We start from the raw sequence: 17,119 nt of genomic DNA, 5'->3' as shown, positions 1-17,119 counted from the left end.
AATTCCTTCAAACCAAGCTTATGCAAAAATTTTAAAAAAACTACACACCTTTTTTCACTTTGTAGAAGCCTGATATTGAATCTGATGTATCTCTGTAATTTCGGATCATTCAGTTCTAAAACTTTGACCTGTAGTAGCCTTCTGAGTCCTCTTTCCAATGCCACAAGTCTGACCCAAATTGGTTTCTCCAAGGAAGAGTTATGTGAAATCTCCCACAGTGACTTGCTTATAGACTAGTTCAGTAGAGCAAACTTGTACGACGTGCCACGAGTCATTGTTTCGACCTATGGATCTGCAAAATGCATACAAGAAACTACAATCTTTCCTCTTTCTATACCTTCTTACAAAATTTCAATCTGATCCTCAGAGAGAAAGTTATGACGATTTTCCCCAGGTCACTTGTTTTGAATGTAATTCAGGAGTCTGCAAAAAGACCAACTTCCTCAGATCATATCTCCGAAAATATTGCGCGAAAAGATCTGAAATTCGGACCCAAGGTTCAGCGCGATTTCTTCTCAAATGGGTTTTTTTTTTGCGACTTCTGAAATGTCACAGAAAAAAATTTATAGAGAAAATGCCACGATGACTTGTTTGGAGCAGCGAAACCCTAGAATCCAAAGCTCTGATACCAAATGTTATGAAACCAGCTCAAGAAAAGATAGAAAAGATAGATCAACGCCTTAGAATTCAGCCTCTTCGAGGGGGAAACCTCCTTTACATTACATAAATGAACAATTCTTGGATGATTCAAATGACAAAACCTCCTTTCTATATATAGGAGTCTAAGGAGTCACAATATAATCCAGCGGACCTAAAAATAATGATATAAAGCCACAAAAATAACAATAGAGGGATTCTATGGGGCACAGAAATAACAATATGGGGGTAATAGGGGCACAAAAATATAAATAAGGGGTATAACTACAATAGTAATGGGGTAATCACTAGTATTATAGGGACCCAACAAATTTCCATGGATTTTTTTGGAGTTTTACCAACAACCAGGAAGGGACATGACTATCTATTCGTGGTAGTTGATAGGTTCAACAAGATGCATATTCTGATGCCCTGTGAAAATACCTTAAGTGGGGAAGAAGAAAAAAACTTATTCTTTGGATATTTATGGGTGAACTTTGGGATACCAAGGAGCATCATTTCAGACAGGGACAAGATATTTGTCAATGAATTTTGGACTAAATTTTGGGAGAATACAAACTCAAAGTTGAGGAGGTCTGCATCATTCCATCCTTACATAGATGGGCAGATAGAAGTAGTTAACAATAATTTGGTGCAGCTTCTAAGGGGATACAACTAGAAGCATATGAAGATCTAGGATTAAAATCTAGTATATATACAAAAATCTTATAACAAAGTTATCCACACTTCCACTTATAAGTCCCCATTTGAAACTTTTTTTGTATATTTGTTGCCTTCGCCATTGGATCATGCGTATGGTTAGCAAGGAGGAATGAGAGAGGATCTTACAGGGGATTCCCTGAGGACTGAAAAAATTGTTGAGAAGATAAGGCAAAGAAGGCTCCTCCCATGCATGTTGTAGCCTCCTCCCTATTCCACGTGATTCGTTTTCCCCATCAAAGGAAGATCGTCACTATCAACCAGCTGTCCTTCTTTTCCTCTTCCCCCTGACTGAACAAGGGTTACATGTCATATAATTAATGCCCTATTTGGCTAAAGGACCAAAATTAATGACGGGGTGTAGGTGAGTAGGTGTGGCGTGCATCTTGCTTTGGTAAATTTTCATTCATGGCACTTGCGAATAGAAAGGATGCAATCCTTGAAAATGGACGACTAGAAATAACTAGCGCGAAGGATTTTTTGAGCGGTAGCATAGCCAGACATATGACTACCACATGCCCCAGAATATCAGTCATTGAGAAATCTCTCTACCTCCTCGAGAGTAAGGCATTGACGAAGAACTGAATCAACACCGACACGATATAAAGTATCGCCAATAATAAGGTAGTGTTGGGAGTGATGTCAAATCCCTCGACGACCATCCTTAGTCAATGCGGACCAGAACGTGGATGTTTGGAGCCATACCATGGGCCAAGGGTGCTGATCAGGAAACGATTCTCGTCCAGAAGCTGTTCATTTGCACCAATGGGGAGAGATGTAGAAGGAAGGGAACAAATCAACTCAGCAAAAACTAGTGACTTATTAGATTTGGCGGTGGTAAACACCAAATCAAATTCTTGCAGGATGACGATCCATTTAGAATACTTGTCCCCCAGTAACTGATGAGTCAAGATGTAGGTCAATGGGTTGCATTCAGGAATCACAATAGTAGTGTGTAATAGAATGTAGTTCCGAAAGTGCTGAATAGCCTATACGGAAGCCAAAGCCAACTTCTTGTCATGGGCATAACGTGTTTCGGTGTCGAGGAGATTACGACTGAGGGAGTAGATAACGTGTTTGCTGAATTCATCGTCATCTTGGACCAATACCATAGCAATGGTGCTAGGTGTTTCAGCTAGGTAAAGGAAGAAATCTTGATGGTAATCCGGGGGATGTAGTGAAGGAGCATTTATGAGGATAACCTTGAGGTCATCAAAAGACATTTGGGTAACCTCATCCCAGACAAAGGGCGTTCCTTTTTTGAGAAATCGGGTAAATTTTGTAGCTAGCCAAACATAATTGGGTATGAAACAACAGAGGAACTTTGCCTTTCCTTGTAGGCTCTGGAGTTGGTGCAATGAAGATGGAGGGGGTAAATTTACAATGGCCTCGACTTTAAGCGGATCAAGGCGAATATCGTCCTTAGAAATGATAAAGCTAAGGAGTCATCCAAATTCTACGCAGAAAACACATTTATGTGGGTTTAACCGAATGTTGTAGTGTCTACAATGAAGAAAAATATATCAAAGATGGGCGGGGTGATCCTGGCGCTTATGAGAATGAGTGGGAAGGTCATCCAAGTAAGGTTGAACGAAGTTTAAGATATTGTGAAACACATAGGACATCGCCTGCTAAAATTTAGCCCCAGCATTCTTGAGGCCAAAAGGGAGCTTTTTGTACATGAAAGTACCCCATGGATAGATAAAAGATGTCTTTTCTTGATTGGCCTGTGCAATTTTAATCTGGTTGTAACGAGAAAAAACATCCATAAAGGAAAACATTTCACTCCCAGCACATTCATCGATGATCTGATCAATGAAGGGATTAGGGTAGTTATCTTTAGGACAGGCACAGTTGAGATCACAGTAATCAACGCAAACACGGATCGTGCCTTGTTTCTTTGTCACTGGGACAATATTTGACACATAATTCGTAATAGGGATCAAATAGATGAATCTAGCTTTCAGAAGTTTTTCAACTTCACCCTTAATAGTGGCAGCTTTCCCAGGGTACACTAGGCAGAGTTGTTGGTGAACGGGCTTCATGTGAGGATAAGTTGGTATTTCATGCACAATGATGCTAGGATCAATGTCAGGAATTTCTTCATATGATCATGCAAACATATCACAGAATTCTTGAAACAGACGAGTATAAGTCTTGATCTCATCCGGACAACAAGTTACCCTGATGTGTACATGTTCAACGATACTAGGCTTGATAGAAATATCAATTGGCATCGCTTGGGTAATATTACCCAAATTTCCTTCTGACCACACTTCACGAGTCAGGATCGATGCCAGAAGTGGGAAGGAAGGAAACTACGAAGAGAACTCTTCGAGACCGATAGACATGATCACCGGGTGAGGCAGGAATGAGGAATGATGATGAGTATCGTTACAAGGTGGTTCCTCAAGAGACATTACTTCCATGATACTTTCATCAGCAAGAAAAGTATTGGCTAAGGGATCAGGAGATGCCAAAGTGCCAAGCCATGGGGATTGAGAATACATATCAAGAGAAGTCTCCAAAACAGGAGAATCAGAGGATACAGAACTTGAGTCCGAAACAATCTCAACATAATTGATTTCGATAGGCAAAGTGGCATAACCTCACCCCAGGTATCAACAAGATCCAGTGAAGGTACGAACCAAGGATCAGATTTGACCGAGATCATGTTGACAGAGGCAACATGAGGAGGTGGGAGTGGAAAAATTCTCATCAAGGTAGAATCTTTAAAAATACCTGCCCCAACACTCTCATATGGAGCACCAGTGTGCTTGACATACGGGACATTTCCATCTGAGGAGGAAGAGGCAAAGAAGGACAACTGGTTGATAGTGACGATCTTCCTTTGATGGGGAAAACGAATCATGTGGAATAGGGAGGAGGCTACAACATGCATGGCATGGGTCCAGCTCCTTCTAAGTAGAAGATTATAATTGAGATTAGCATCAACAATCTCTACCTTGACTTGTACTATCTTGCCCTCTAAAGTAATGGCAAGGTTAGGTAAGACACCGAAGGGTCATGAATTGTGCCCATCGAAAGCTTCCAAAGTGTTTGGGGATTGGTTCAAAGTAGGGGAACCAATGGCCTTCCAGCATGTGATTGACATGATGTAGGTGGAAGCACCTTCATTGATGACATTCCTATGAATGGTTTTCTCATTGATGATTACCTGAATGAGAAATGCAATTTTATGAGGCAGGCATGGAACGTGGTTCTCTAGATCAAAACATATCAAATTGGAATCGATAGGACCAATACCCCCAATAGTTGACATAACTGACGACGCTTGAGCCAAATGTTCAACAATATTATAGCGCTAAGTGGCTCGAGTGTTGGGGTTGTACGAGGATTTCCTTAGCACACCTCGAGAGGGTGGCCGGATAGCAGAATCAAGGTTAGGGCACTCAATATGAGGAGGGCCAGAACTCGGGGTAGAAGAAGAAGGGGTGGCTATTATGGAAATATTTGGGCACATCAACCCCAAATTCATATGTCAATGTATTAGGGCTCATCAACCCTTAAAAGAGTTGTTTCATACCCTAAAGGAACATAGTCATCTGAATACATCATTCCCCAAAAGTTCCATCTGAGAAACCATCCAGAAATTGCCTAAATTGAATTATACTAATTGCTCCACTGCCAGGGTGTGATGCATACTGTTTATGCCTTCTGTAGGGTGCGATGGGCGAGGATGGACAAATGTTTGGGACAGTTTTCTAAGTGGTTGCTCATGGAATCTTCTAGAAACTTCTCCTGTGTCGCTTGCCTCTTTGAATTCGCCCAAGGATGAATAAGGGATCTAAGAAAATCTCCAATCCCTTCTCTTGTGGAACCAATTGTAACAAGTGGAATGACACTAATCAAACACCGTGGATGACTCACACCCTTGTACACATCTATAAATGGATCCCTCCTCCAAGAGATCTAGAGGCTGAAAGGTTGTGAATTGCAAGTAAGTGCCGATAGTTTGTAATTAAGGAGAGAGTATTGTATTCTTGTTGCAGTGATCTTGCTATTTCATGAGGTGAAGAAGGATTGAAGCTGGGAGGATGGCACTGGATCAGACAACTGGGTTGTAATTCCCCTTTCTATTAATAAAGCTCTTCAAGTTTTCTCCCATATGATTGTGCAATTGTGAATGTTATCATTTGTGAATGCTATCATTTGTTCATTATATATCTGATTCTGTAATGTTTATGTTGTAATAGATCAAGAGGCTTTGACGGTTCTTTGTTGTTGTACTTGTGCAGGTACTCTCCAAGCGTATTAAGTACGGGGAGGAGTTGCAGGATCTATCAAAGGGGAGAGAGATCAAGCAAGGGATTAAGCAAAAGTTCCAGGTTGGTTCCATTATCTTTCTCTTATCTATTTAACGTAGGAAAAATCATTGAATTGATTTAAACTGTTGTTTCTAGGGTAGCTGCCAAACCTAGAGGGCTAGCATTCTTTAGGAATACTAGTTTTCCCATAAACAAATTGGTGACTCCATTGGGGAATGAACAGATGTTTGTTTTTTATTGTTTGTTTTATGTTCAATTTGATAAAATATAGACAGAGTCTAAAGTCAGCCAGGTAGCCTTCGAACTGCTCTTGCTCTGTAATTGCATAGTAGATGAATGCTGCTTCAGTCAATCTCTGGTTTAGTTTATGAATTAAAAATTTGACTTGAAAGCACATCTAGATACCCTTTTGGTAGCTCAATAACTTCTCAAGACATTCCATCATAATTTGCTCATTATTGTTCATCAAAACCCAGCTTAATTCATTGAAAACAACTCCACATTTGAGCCAAAACCCATTTCAGTTGCGCTCCCTGGACCATCACACTGTCTTCCACTATGACTCAGTATGCATAGCACCTCCTACGTGTAGTAAGTGCGATGCATCTCAATTTATGTGAAGCTCAGGTGTGATGATTGACTGAACTCTTTTTCCATCTAGAAATTGAGGGTCTTTGACCTGTTTTCAGTTTTTTTTGGTTGTTTTGTTGCAAATGAACAATGCCTCTTTACTGAAGCTTACTTGCATCACTTAGATCAGCCTCAATTACATTAGGATTAGTGAATGTTTTTGTGTATTTGTTCCTCATTTACAATCCTTTGTCGAAAAGTTGTTTTAGTTGATTTATCGCTTTGGTACAAAAAGTGTCGTAATTGTCATTTTTTGTCAAAAAGAGAAGTGTCGTAAATTCTTCCTTCCCTTGATAATCAATTGAACTTTTCTTGATGCATTTGATTTGATTTATTTGCATTCAAAGTGTTGAAAGCATTTTGGTTCAAAATTGAAAGTGTCGTTTTTTAGTCTTCCTTTCTCTTTGGAGGAAGAAATTGTCGAAAATGTCATTTTGAGTGAAATATTTCAGATCTTTGCTGCATTTAGTTTTCCTTTTGGCATTTTTCACATTAAGGAAGGCAAAAACAAATACATGAATTTGCATTTAGAATTTTTTGATTTGTGTGCGGAAAGATGATTTAGGGAAATGCACTAGTTTGTGCTCTTTGCTCTTTGCTTAAAATCACTAATATCTTCTTTCCCTAGTAGCTAGGATTTTCATTACTCAAATAAACAAAGATTGTTTTTCATTGTAGATTGCATCTTAGGAATTTCAGATCATCATCACATGGTGAACCATTGAAAGGAAAACTCTAAACAAGATCAAATTTAAATGAATTTAAATGAACCTAACAATGCTTTGGAACTTAACGCAACATATCTAGAGGTGTAGGCTAGTGACGTGTTCCGGCGTCATTAACACTAGTGGCTATCGATTTCATTGAAGGTTGGGTGATTTTTCCTCCTTGATACGACAAGTGCTAGCATGGACTTGTGCTCCTCGTACTGTCGTGTATATATTGGGAGACCACAATAGGCTTAAATCCTTTATCCATAGGAAACTGAGTCTGCCGCCTTATTGATCGCAATGCACTGAACACAACATTCAGGAAGATTGACTGTCGTACATAAGTCCTTGGTAATTTATTTTTAATTTATCACCAAGGTGTATATTGTAGTTTTGTGATTGGTTTGGTAATCCCTTTGTCTAGATTCTCCAAAGTAGTCACTTTCGTTCTTTTTCGACTCTTTAAAAGAAAAGGTCCATTTGAGCACTTGTCATTTCAGGCTCATTAAAAATCGAAGGAGACTAGAGTCATCTTTAGCTTTTTCTCGACTCTTAAAAACTGAAAAAGAAAATTTGTGTCCAAGTGTCATTAAAATTAATTGAATTCGGAATAACATCCCTATTCCTTAGTTGATCTTAGGTTGAGACATATGGTGACAAATCCAGAGTCCACTGATCAAGGAATCCCTTTTGATGGGAATCCTAGTCCTTTTCCTTCTCTCAGAAATATTGGTGCTCCTTATATGGCTACATTATCCCTTCCGGGTGTTATCGAGAAAACTAGTTTCCATTCAGAGCTGCTAGTCCCACTAAGATGGGTAGCTATCTTAGAAATAAACAAACTAAAGTTACTTGCGTTTTCCTTTATGAGAAGTAGATGAGAGAGAAGTAGGGAGTACCAACCTCAGTCTTTTTCTTGGATCCTTGCTTGTTTCCTCTCCCCTTTGATAGATCTTTGCCACTCCTTCCTCGCTTGTCCCGCTTCAAAGAACACCTGTAGAGTCAAAGCAGCATAATACCATCAAAGCATAGAGATCTACAATCATAAGCAATATAGGATCAGATGTATATTGACCATACCAATGCATATATCAACTCAGACATACAAGAATATGGAGGAAAACTCAAATAGATTTATGATAAAAGTAGTAGAAGAGAGGATTACAACCCATTGATCTGACCCAGTGCCATCCTCCCAGCATGAAATCCCTTCTTCGCCTCATGAAATGCTAGAACACCCAACATTATGATGTTCCACAAAGAAACCAACAACACTTCCTTACAAGATGCAAAATTCCAGCCTCTCGATCTTTAGGATGAGGGATCCATATATAGATGTTTGCAGGTGGGTGAGTCAGCGTTTGGGTTTTTGATTAGTGTCATTTCTATGATAGTTCTCAATTCCACTTGGAGATTTCATGATCTCTTACTCATCCCTGGGCGAATTCAGAGAGGCAAGTGTCACAAGAGAAGTTTCTGGAAGATTCCATGATCATCCACCTTGCAAAATGTCTCTGCAATTTATCTACTCTCACCCATCGCACCCCATAAAAGGGCTTTTCAGTATGCATTGCACCCCCCGTGTGCATTAGGTGGGATGCATTGCACTTTGACCATGGAGCAGGTGAGATGGTCCAGTTTTGACTAGTTTTGAGTAGTTTTTCATGGAGAACTTCTAGGAGATGATTTAATCAGCTGACCTTGTTCCTTTAGGGTATGAAACAACTCTTTTAGGGACTTAGAAGCCCTTGGTTTATGGACATATGTGATTGGGGTTGCAGTGCCCAAATATGTCTATAACACCGGGATTTACCATTGGCCTGCCAATATGGCTATTTTCAACCTCTTTGGTTCAAAACAAGACACCTTCAACTAGAAAAAATCAACCTCCAGTTGATCCTAAAGTTGACCCTTTGCATTCTTCCTTGTTTGTTTCTTCCTCCCCCTCCTCCTCTTCGCTTGGTGAAAGTATTGATACTAATAACCAGGTGGCTAAGAAGAAGAAGAAAGGGCAGGAGAAGAAGAAGAAGCCAATTCAGCAAAGGGGGGCAACCAAGCAACCATTGCTCTGAATGCAACATCTGATGAAAATCCGTCCATTAAGCTTCACAAAGCCAAATACCCATGCATAATTTGTGCAGGAAACCACTTTCATCGAAATTGTCCTTACTTTCCTCGGATCTTGAAAGAATGGTCTTCCCATTCACACCATCTTGTGTCATCAACCTCTGGAGATAATGTTGGTAACACACCATCAACTAGTGATAGTAAAGTTCATGGACAGAAGGGAAAGGTTGGGATTCCATGTAGGTTATGTGAAGGTAATCATTCCCTTCACGTTTGTCCATTTTTAGATGAAGCCAAAAGAGTGTTGGATAACTATCTTGCTTCACTGCAGTGACTTCCATCTCGTTACAGGAAACTCTCCCTAAATCCTTCACTAGTTGATGAACCGAATGGCCAAAATCAACCATCGGTCAAAATCACTCTCTTTGAAAGTGAATCCAATGAGTCTATACCCAACCCAAATCAACAAGTCGAAACAAAAGTTGACTTAATTTCATCTTCAACGAATCGTACGTTTTCCAAAGAGAGTGAAAATGATACCGCTCAAGTTCTTTTTGTTACTTCGGATTCTAATGAGCTTGGGGGCAATCCACCTTTTCCATCAAGATAGGAGAAAAATCCTCCAGTTCTTGTAACTCAAGGGGTTAATTCTCCCGTTTCTACGGTACCCTCTCCAAGTAGTCTAGTCATTTCCTTTGATTGGAATTGACTAACGTGATCCCGCCTTCCTTCTTATGTGCCTTTCTAGATCATAGTACAAGTTTGTAAAATGATTGTATTTGGCATTATTATAGATGAAGGTGCATCAGTGAGTATCCTTCTTCAACTACTTGGAAAGCACTTGATTCGCCACCGCTTGTGCCTGTTACATAGAATTTGTTGGTCTTTAACAGAGGAACTAGTTGACCGTTAGGGATCCTTCCTAAGTTACCTATTACTTTGGGAGGAAAGACCGTTTATCTGAACGTGATGGTAGTCTCAGGACCTTTAGACTACAATTTACTTCTTGGGCGTGACTATGTTTATAACATGGAAGCTATTGTTTCAACACTCTTTCGCGTGATGTGTTTCCCGCATGAAGGTAAGATTGTCACCATTGACCAACTTTCATTTCCTGATCCAAATATAGCTCCTAGTCAATCATCGTCCCTAAATGGTCCACTTATATCAATGGTATCATCCCCACCACGGGTTAATTATGTGGCAACCTGTTCCATACCTACACCAACTGGCGATCAATTCAGTGATGTTATATATCATGTACTAGGGGCATTAGAACCAGATGTCTCCTTCATGACCTCTTACGAGTTGTGATCGGGGAGCTCAAGGATAGTCCTTGCCTTGTGTCAACCTCGTTAAAAAATGAAACCAAGGAGTACGAGCATAATTCCATATCTTGTGTCAAGCTCTTTTAAAAATGAAACAAGGTCCCAAGTTCCAAGTCGAGCGCTTGTCTTTTCTAGCTCATTAAAGTATTGGAAATGTCATCCCTCCTGTATTATTTTATCCTTTTTCGGACCTGAGAGATTACTTTACGAAAAAGAACTTATGGAGTTTTCTTTTCGTTCCTTTTCAAACTCTCTAAACATCGTTAAACTCGTTAAAACAATAGCGACAAACTTGTCCATGTAGATGAGATCGAGTTTCACTGTCGCTAGACTCGTTAAAACATTAAAATAGCGACAGGTTTGCCTAAAGGGCAAATTATAGAAGAAGCATATGTTATCCTCCTCAAGCTTGAAAAAAATAAAGAGGTACTGGTCAGTAATGACTGGGGAAAAAGGGAAAAAACTTGAAGAATTTATGGTAGCAAGTTGCTCTTGAACATGACACTCTCACTTCATCTCGATTATTGAGTTGGGTTGGGTTATTCCATTCACCGGTCATAATACCATTGGTCTTTCATACCATCCATATTTTGGGGTTAATGCTACCAATTCATCTCAGTGTCACCGACATGTTCAAGAGAATTCATTCAGTTGAGAAATCACCATCCAATTAATGTCTCATACATTGCAATACCTCCAACCTTCATTTTTTCATGACCACCATTCCTGAACCTTGTGTCGTCAGTTCATTTTTCACCTCCAAAAATCATTTGCTTTGTTTTGTGTCATAGATGTGGGATACATCAAGGCCCTCCTATGACAAGTCGCTTCTTGTCGAAATCAGCTCATTATCCAAGAAGTTTACTTAGAAACAACCCTTTTAGTGCTTTGAAGCTTGCATACATCAATGGAAAGTTTCTCACTTCCGGCGATAGGTTGACATCAATGGCCTTCGACCAAAATATTTTGCGTGGTTTTCGACATTGGATCATGTATTCACACCACGTGAATTGTATTGTAGTACCATGAGAATCATTATCATTATCGGTGATTCCTCTCGCATCTGTTAACAGCTCACATCATTGGCTGGTAATCAGGCGATGTCTTTTCATGTTCGACTTTAGAACATGTCTTCACATGGATTGACTTGTACATCGAGCGAAGATTGAACAAGTTTGAAGACCCCAGATCTAGTTTCATCCATCCGGGCTGTGATATATTCAGGGATATAAAAACATAAAATGTACAAAGGCTCTGCACAAATGGTCATCCTAATCATGGATGATGACTCTATATCTGAAGAATCACCAGTCTGTATCTGCAGACGACTATCTGATCTATGTAAATGAAATGAAATCTATAAAGCTGCGCATGGGAATGCCTCCCTCAACTAGATCATAAAAATCATATTATGATGATGTATTATATAGTAACTTATGCAGGTCACCTTCCAGTTTGAAACTTCGGATCCTCGTGATAAAGCATTTCACCCAACATGAATATTTACGACCTCATGCTTTAGGGGGAAACTGTTATGGACAAATTTAGGTACATCAACCCCAAACTTATATGTCGATGTATTAGGGCTCATCAACCCCTAAAAGAGTTGTTTTATACCCTAAAGGAACATAGTCATCTGAATACATCATTCCCCAAAAGTTTCATCTGAGAAACCATCCATAAATTGCCTAAATTGAACCATACTGACTACTCTACTGGCAAAGTGCGATGCATACTAAGCGGTACACTGCCATGGTGTGTTGCATACTATTTAGGCCTTCTATAGGGTGTGATGGGCAAGGATGGACAAATATCCGGGATAGTTTGCTAAGTGGTTTCTCATGGAATCTTCTAGAAACTTCTCTTGTGCCACTTGCCTCTCTGAATTTGCCGAAGGATGAATAAGGGATCTAAGAAAATCTCCAATCCGTTCTCTTATGGAACCAATTGTAACAAGTGGAATGACACTAATCAAACCCCATTGATGACTCACACCCTTGCACACATCTATAAATGGATCCCTCATCTAAGAGATCTAGAGGCTGAAAGGTTGTGAATTGCAAGTAAGTGTTGATAGTTTGTAATTGAGGAGAGAGTATTGTATTCTTGTTGGAGTGATCTTGCTATTTCATGAGGTAAAGAAGGATTGAAGCTGGGAAGATGGCGCTGGATCAGAAAACTGGGTTGTAATTCTCCTTTCTATTAATAAAGCTCTTCAAGTTTTCTCCCATATGATTGTGCAATTGTGAATGTTATCATTTTTGAATGCTATCATTTGTTCATTATATATTTGATTCTGTAATGTTTATGTTGTAATAGATCATGAGGCTTTGACGGTTCTTTGTTGCTGTACTTGTGCAGGTACTCTCCAAGCATGTTAAGTACGGGGAGGAGTTGTAGGATCTGTCAAAGGGGAGAGAGATCAAGCAAGGGATTAAGAAGAAGTTCCAGGTTGGTTCCGTAATCTTTATCTTATATGTTTAACATAGGAAAAATCATTGAATTGATTTAAACTGTTGTTTCTAGGGTAGTTGCCAAACCTAGAGGGCTAGCATTCTTTAGGAATACTAGTTTTCCCAGAAATAGTGGCCTCTTTCTCTTTCTCGAATGTCAGAGCAGGAGTTTGGTAATATTTTGATCTAGTAGCCACATTAATAGGTGTACTCATCATGAACACTTGAGATCCTGAGGAAGCAGATGATTGAGGGTGGTCTACCATTTGAGTTTGCTGAGATGAAAATGACTCTTTCAGGATAGTCGGGGTCCCTTTGAGCAAATGAATAACTTTGGATCATCGGGGACAATCCTTGTTATAGTGATCCTCCTTGCAGATGAGGCATGGATACTTAGGCTTCCGTTGTGAAGAATCACTAGCAGACGACTTAGGAGGACCCTATTTTGGGGCATCAGCTTTACCCTTGCCTTTGCCTTTCTTCTTACCTTTCGAGGATTTGTCTGCTATGGTAGACTGAACAACATGGACCTCTGAGGTTTTACCAGGGCCAGGTGGATTTCGGGAGGAACTATTGGAAGTAGTGTTTAAGATTGACTTCTATTTGGAAGAAGATTTAGTAGGGGTCTGGGACATTGAACCACCTACTCCATCAACATGAGGTGTAGCCTGTGACTTCGATGCCATGGGATAGGATGATGGCCACAAAGCATCGGGTAATAACTCATAGAAAGTGCCAGACTGAGAATAAAAAAGATCTAAGTACTAGGCATGAGCAATGGCTTGTTCTTTGGTAACATATCCACCCATAGCTATATCGTGACCAATTGGAGCTACGAATGACGTAGTAAACCATTCAGTGAGCAACTGATCAACAATATCAAATTTGATGAGGCAACATCTACGTCTCCATTCATGGATATGATCGGAGATGTGTGTCGCAGTATCTTGCTTAAGTGATGTGAGAAAATAGGTGGCAGTTTCATAGTGAACCGGCAACTGGAAATATGTGAGGAAATCCATGGCTAAAGAGTTGAAGTCATGTTAAGTACTTCGAGGAAGCTCACTGTACCATTTGGCTGTAGCACCTATGAGGGTTCATTGGAAGAGACATAGATGAATAGAATCATCAAGGTAAGAATTCGAAGAGCACCAGAGTTGATGTGTCATCACATGGGCTTGATGATATTCTTTTTCTTTCCCATTGAACTTAGGACAATCACTCGGGATCTTGGATGGAACTAGAGTCCAGTATGGAAAATGAAGGATTGGATCATTCGTGGAGTTGCCAGTGGAGTCGCCAATTTGTGGTGAAGTAAAATTATGAGTGTGGACACAAACAATTCCTCTAGCCTGATAATTGGTCTAGCCATAATCGATACATTCTATGGAAGATTTCCTTAGGTTAGAACCAATTAAGAGGGCCTACCACTTAGTACGCTTATCCTGTTTGGTGATGACTTTGCTTTCTCGCTCTATCTATCTCCCGTTTCCTTCTTCGAACACCCAAAACAAGTAAACAACAATCTTGATAATAGAAAAATTTTAATTCAAACTACTTAACAAGTCAAGAAACATTAAGCCATAAACATGTGAGATGACACATTATGTAGGAAATCAATCGATAGTTGCATATATATTGAATAAAGAAGTGATTACAACCATTGTCTTGATGTTTCCGTTCTCCTTCGACAAAACCAGGTTCCCACACACTTCCATTAGCATTCCATGATGGCCTCAACAATGATAGTTTTAAGGCTCTTCCCTTTAGGCTTCACAATAAACTTCTCTCTCGCACAACTAGAGAGCTACAACTATGAATAACTTGTTGTTTACTCCAAACTTAATTAGCACTAGCACACCAACATTAATACTAGCTTGTGCTTGGGAAAAATGGAGGTTTATATAGCATGAATGGATGGGATATGGTTCCTCTTCTAATGGGAGAAGGTCTTATCTCTTGAGGTAGTTCCATGCTTATAGGGGAAAGGAGCCCAAACTGACATCCTCGACTCCATACGGCTCAACCATTTACTAGACTTCCGTTACGAAGCTTCTAGAGCTGGAAGCTTCGGCTCCTTATTTAAAAAACATTCCAAAAGAGGATCGATGCGACTAAAACATAGCTCAGCCACTCTGGTCGGTGCTAGGGACAATGTTAAGCTAATGACATAGTGAAATTTGAGTTCGACACCAAGGAATTTAATTCGTATGATCCCCACAATATTTGCAAGGACGAATTTATGAGATTTTACTTTCCATGGATCAACAAGACATTTCATTAGCCAGAGGAGGATCCTTGGAGGTGTTGGTACAATGCCTCCAAACTCAATGAGCCAGTCAGTATAGCAATAAACTGGAAGGTGGCTCAACAGACAATTTCAACTCCGTAAGTAAGAACAATAACAATAGAAGGAAACAATCCAGTGCAGGACAAAGGAAAGAGGAAGATTGATGATGATCTAGAGGGAGAGGAACATTGCAAAATGATGATAAATGCTATTATCATGAAGGAAACTTTGGTAGTAGAAGAAAAAAGGGAGCAAAGGATGAAGATAGCATAACTGAGGAAGAGAGAAAAGCAGAGGTTGCGGGAATCATAATTGAAGCTGCAGGAGATGAAGAAGAAGCTGAGGGAAGAACATAAGTTGAGTAGGAGAGAACGATAAGAGAAGTGAAAGGAGGAAGAATAACTAAGGCAAGGTTTGATGACAAAGGAAACAACGTTGATATACGTTGATGAGCTAGAATAACTAGTAGTTGAGGAGGAAGGTGAACATATGCAGGATCAGGATCTTACTTAGCAGATTGAGAAATTGATTGATGTGACAAACATGAAGTTGGAACAAGAGTCAGAGCATGAGGACACTGACATAATTAAAAAAGAATCACAAGTCATCCCTCAGTTTCCATCATCTCCAGTAGCGAAGCGAGCCCCAAGTGAGTAAGGAGATGTTGTTCTCCTTGATGATGATCCGGTCATGGATGTGTAAAATATACCATTAAATGAGTTCTAGAAGAGGATTGTACAGGGGTGAAGGAAGCACTTTTTGGATGATCACACATCACCTACATTCATCAAGGAAAGGGTGATAGTGTCAAAGACCAGGAAGCATCCAACTTCCATTTCCGAAGTCAACTTGGTCTATGTAGGAGCAACAAGATTAAATGTTCAGTATCTTATGGTAGCAAATGAACAAATGGCAAAGAACTTATAGGCTTCCAAGAAAGAGGTTGAACAACTCTGAGCATCGGCGCAGAATGCTGTTTTTGCATTGGGGGAGATGGGAACAACGGAACTTGCTGAAGTATCAACACTTGGAGATACCACGCGGAAGCTTTATGAAGAATTTGTCACCATGCATAAAGTAGTTGTCCCTTTGCATGACCTACAATAGAGGAGAAAAGAGTTTGTTCAAACTCTCAAAAAAATACATGCTGTCATTTCCCATGTACAAGAGTGGAAAGTGTGGTACAAAGGGGCCCCACTTGACTTAGTGAAGAAGATGAAGCCACAGGTAGAGATGGAGAAAGCGAAGGTTTGAATGTTGATTCAGAACAATGAGTAGCTCGCCTCTGATTGGGAGTATTCAAGCCTCATATGTGTGGTTCTATAGTAGTTTGGATGTCTTGGTGAGAAAACACCAGATCCAATCAATTGGTTCCCTTACCGATGCTAAAGCTAAGAACCAAGTCTAGCTAGAGATTGATGAGTACTTGGAGCAGCAAAGACAAGAAGCCACTAGGGAATACTTGGAGTTGAATCCACACAACATGAAAAAGTACATCGGTGGTCCTATCAAGATCAAGACAATGCTACTTATGCTTCAAAATGAGTTGGATATAGGCTCCAAGATAATCTACCCGAATTCCATGGAGGCTAGAGTCCACTTCCAGAAAGACATCGTTAAGCAGTTTAGGGACACAATCACACAGTACCAAGCCTAGCACCAATAAGTGACCGAGAAGCAACAAATGGAGGTTGTTGAAATGGACTTCCCCCAAACTCCATAATCATGTTGTGTCTTGTTAGGCCATCTCTTCCCTGTTTTGTCTTACATGGGCACATGTGGAAAATGTAATCTTATTTGTAGTTATGTTGTAAGTGAAAATCCAAGTCTCAATATTGGAATATGAAAAGTCATCATGTAATTTAATATGTTATTTAGTGAAGAATTTGAAGAGTCATGAGGGTAGTCCAAAGGTCACAAAGGGGAGTTGAAGAGTCACCCCCTCTTATTATAAATAGAACATCATAACTCATGTAAAGAGCTCTTGGGAGCTAAG

At 39.9% G+C, this 17,119-nt stretch overlaps 1 protein-coding gene across 2 annotated transcripts in view; it reads right to left on the bottom strand.

Moving 5' to 3' along the window:
* The window catches only part of LOC149206427 (cysteine-rich receptor-like protein kinase 1), an 86,108-nt gene that overhangs the window by 29,175 nt on the left and 39,814 nt on the right, over positions 1-17,119 (bottom strand). The gene's annotated exons all lie outside the window — the stretch shown is intronic.

This window comes from Pinus tabuliformis, chromosome 1_2, assembly GCF_031772625.1.
Source record: "Pinus tabuliformis cultivar Carrire ecotype Pingquan chromosome 1_2, CPIR1, whole genome shotgun sequence".
Taxonomy (NCBI): Eukaryota; Viridiplantae; Streptophyta; class Pinopsida; order Pinales; family Pinaceae; genus Pinus; species Pinus tabuliformis.
This window is presented reverse-complemented; position numbering and strand designations above follow the sequence as displayed.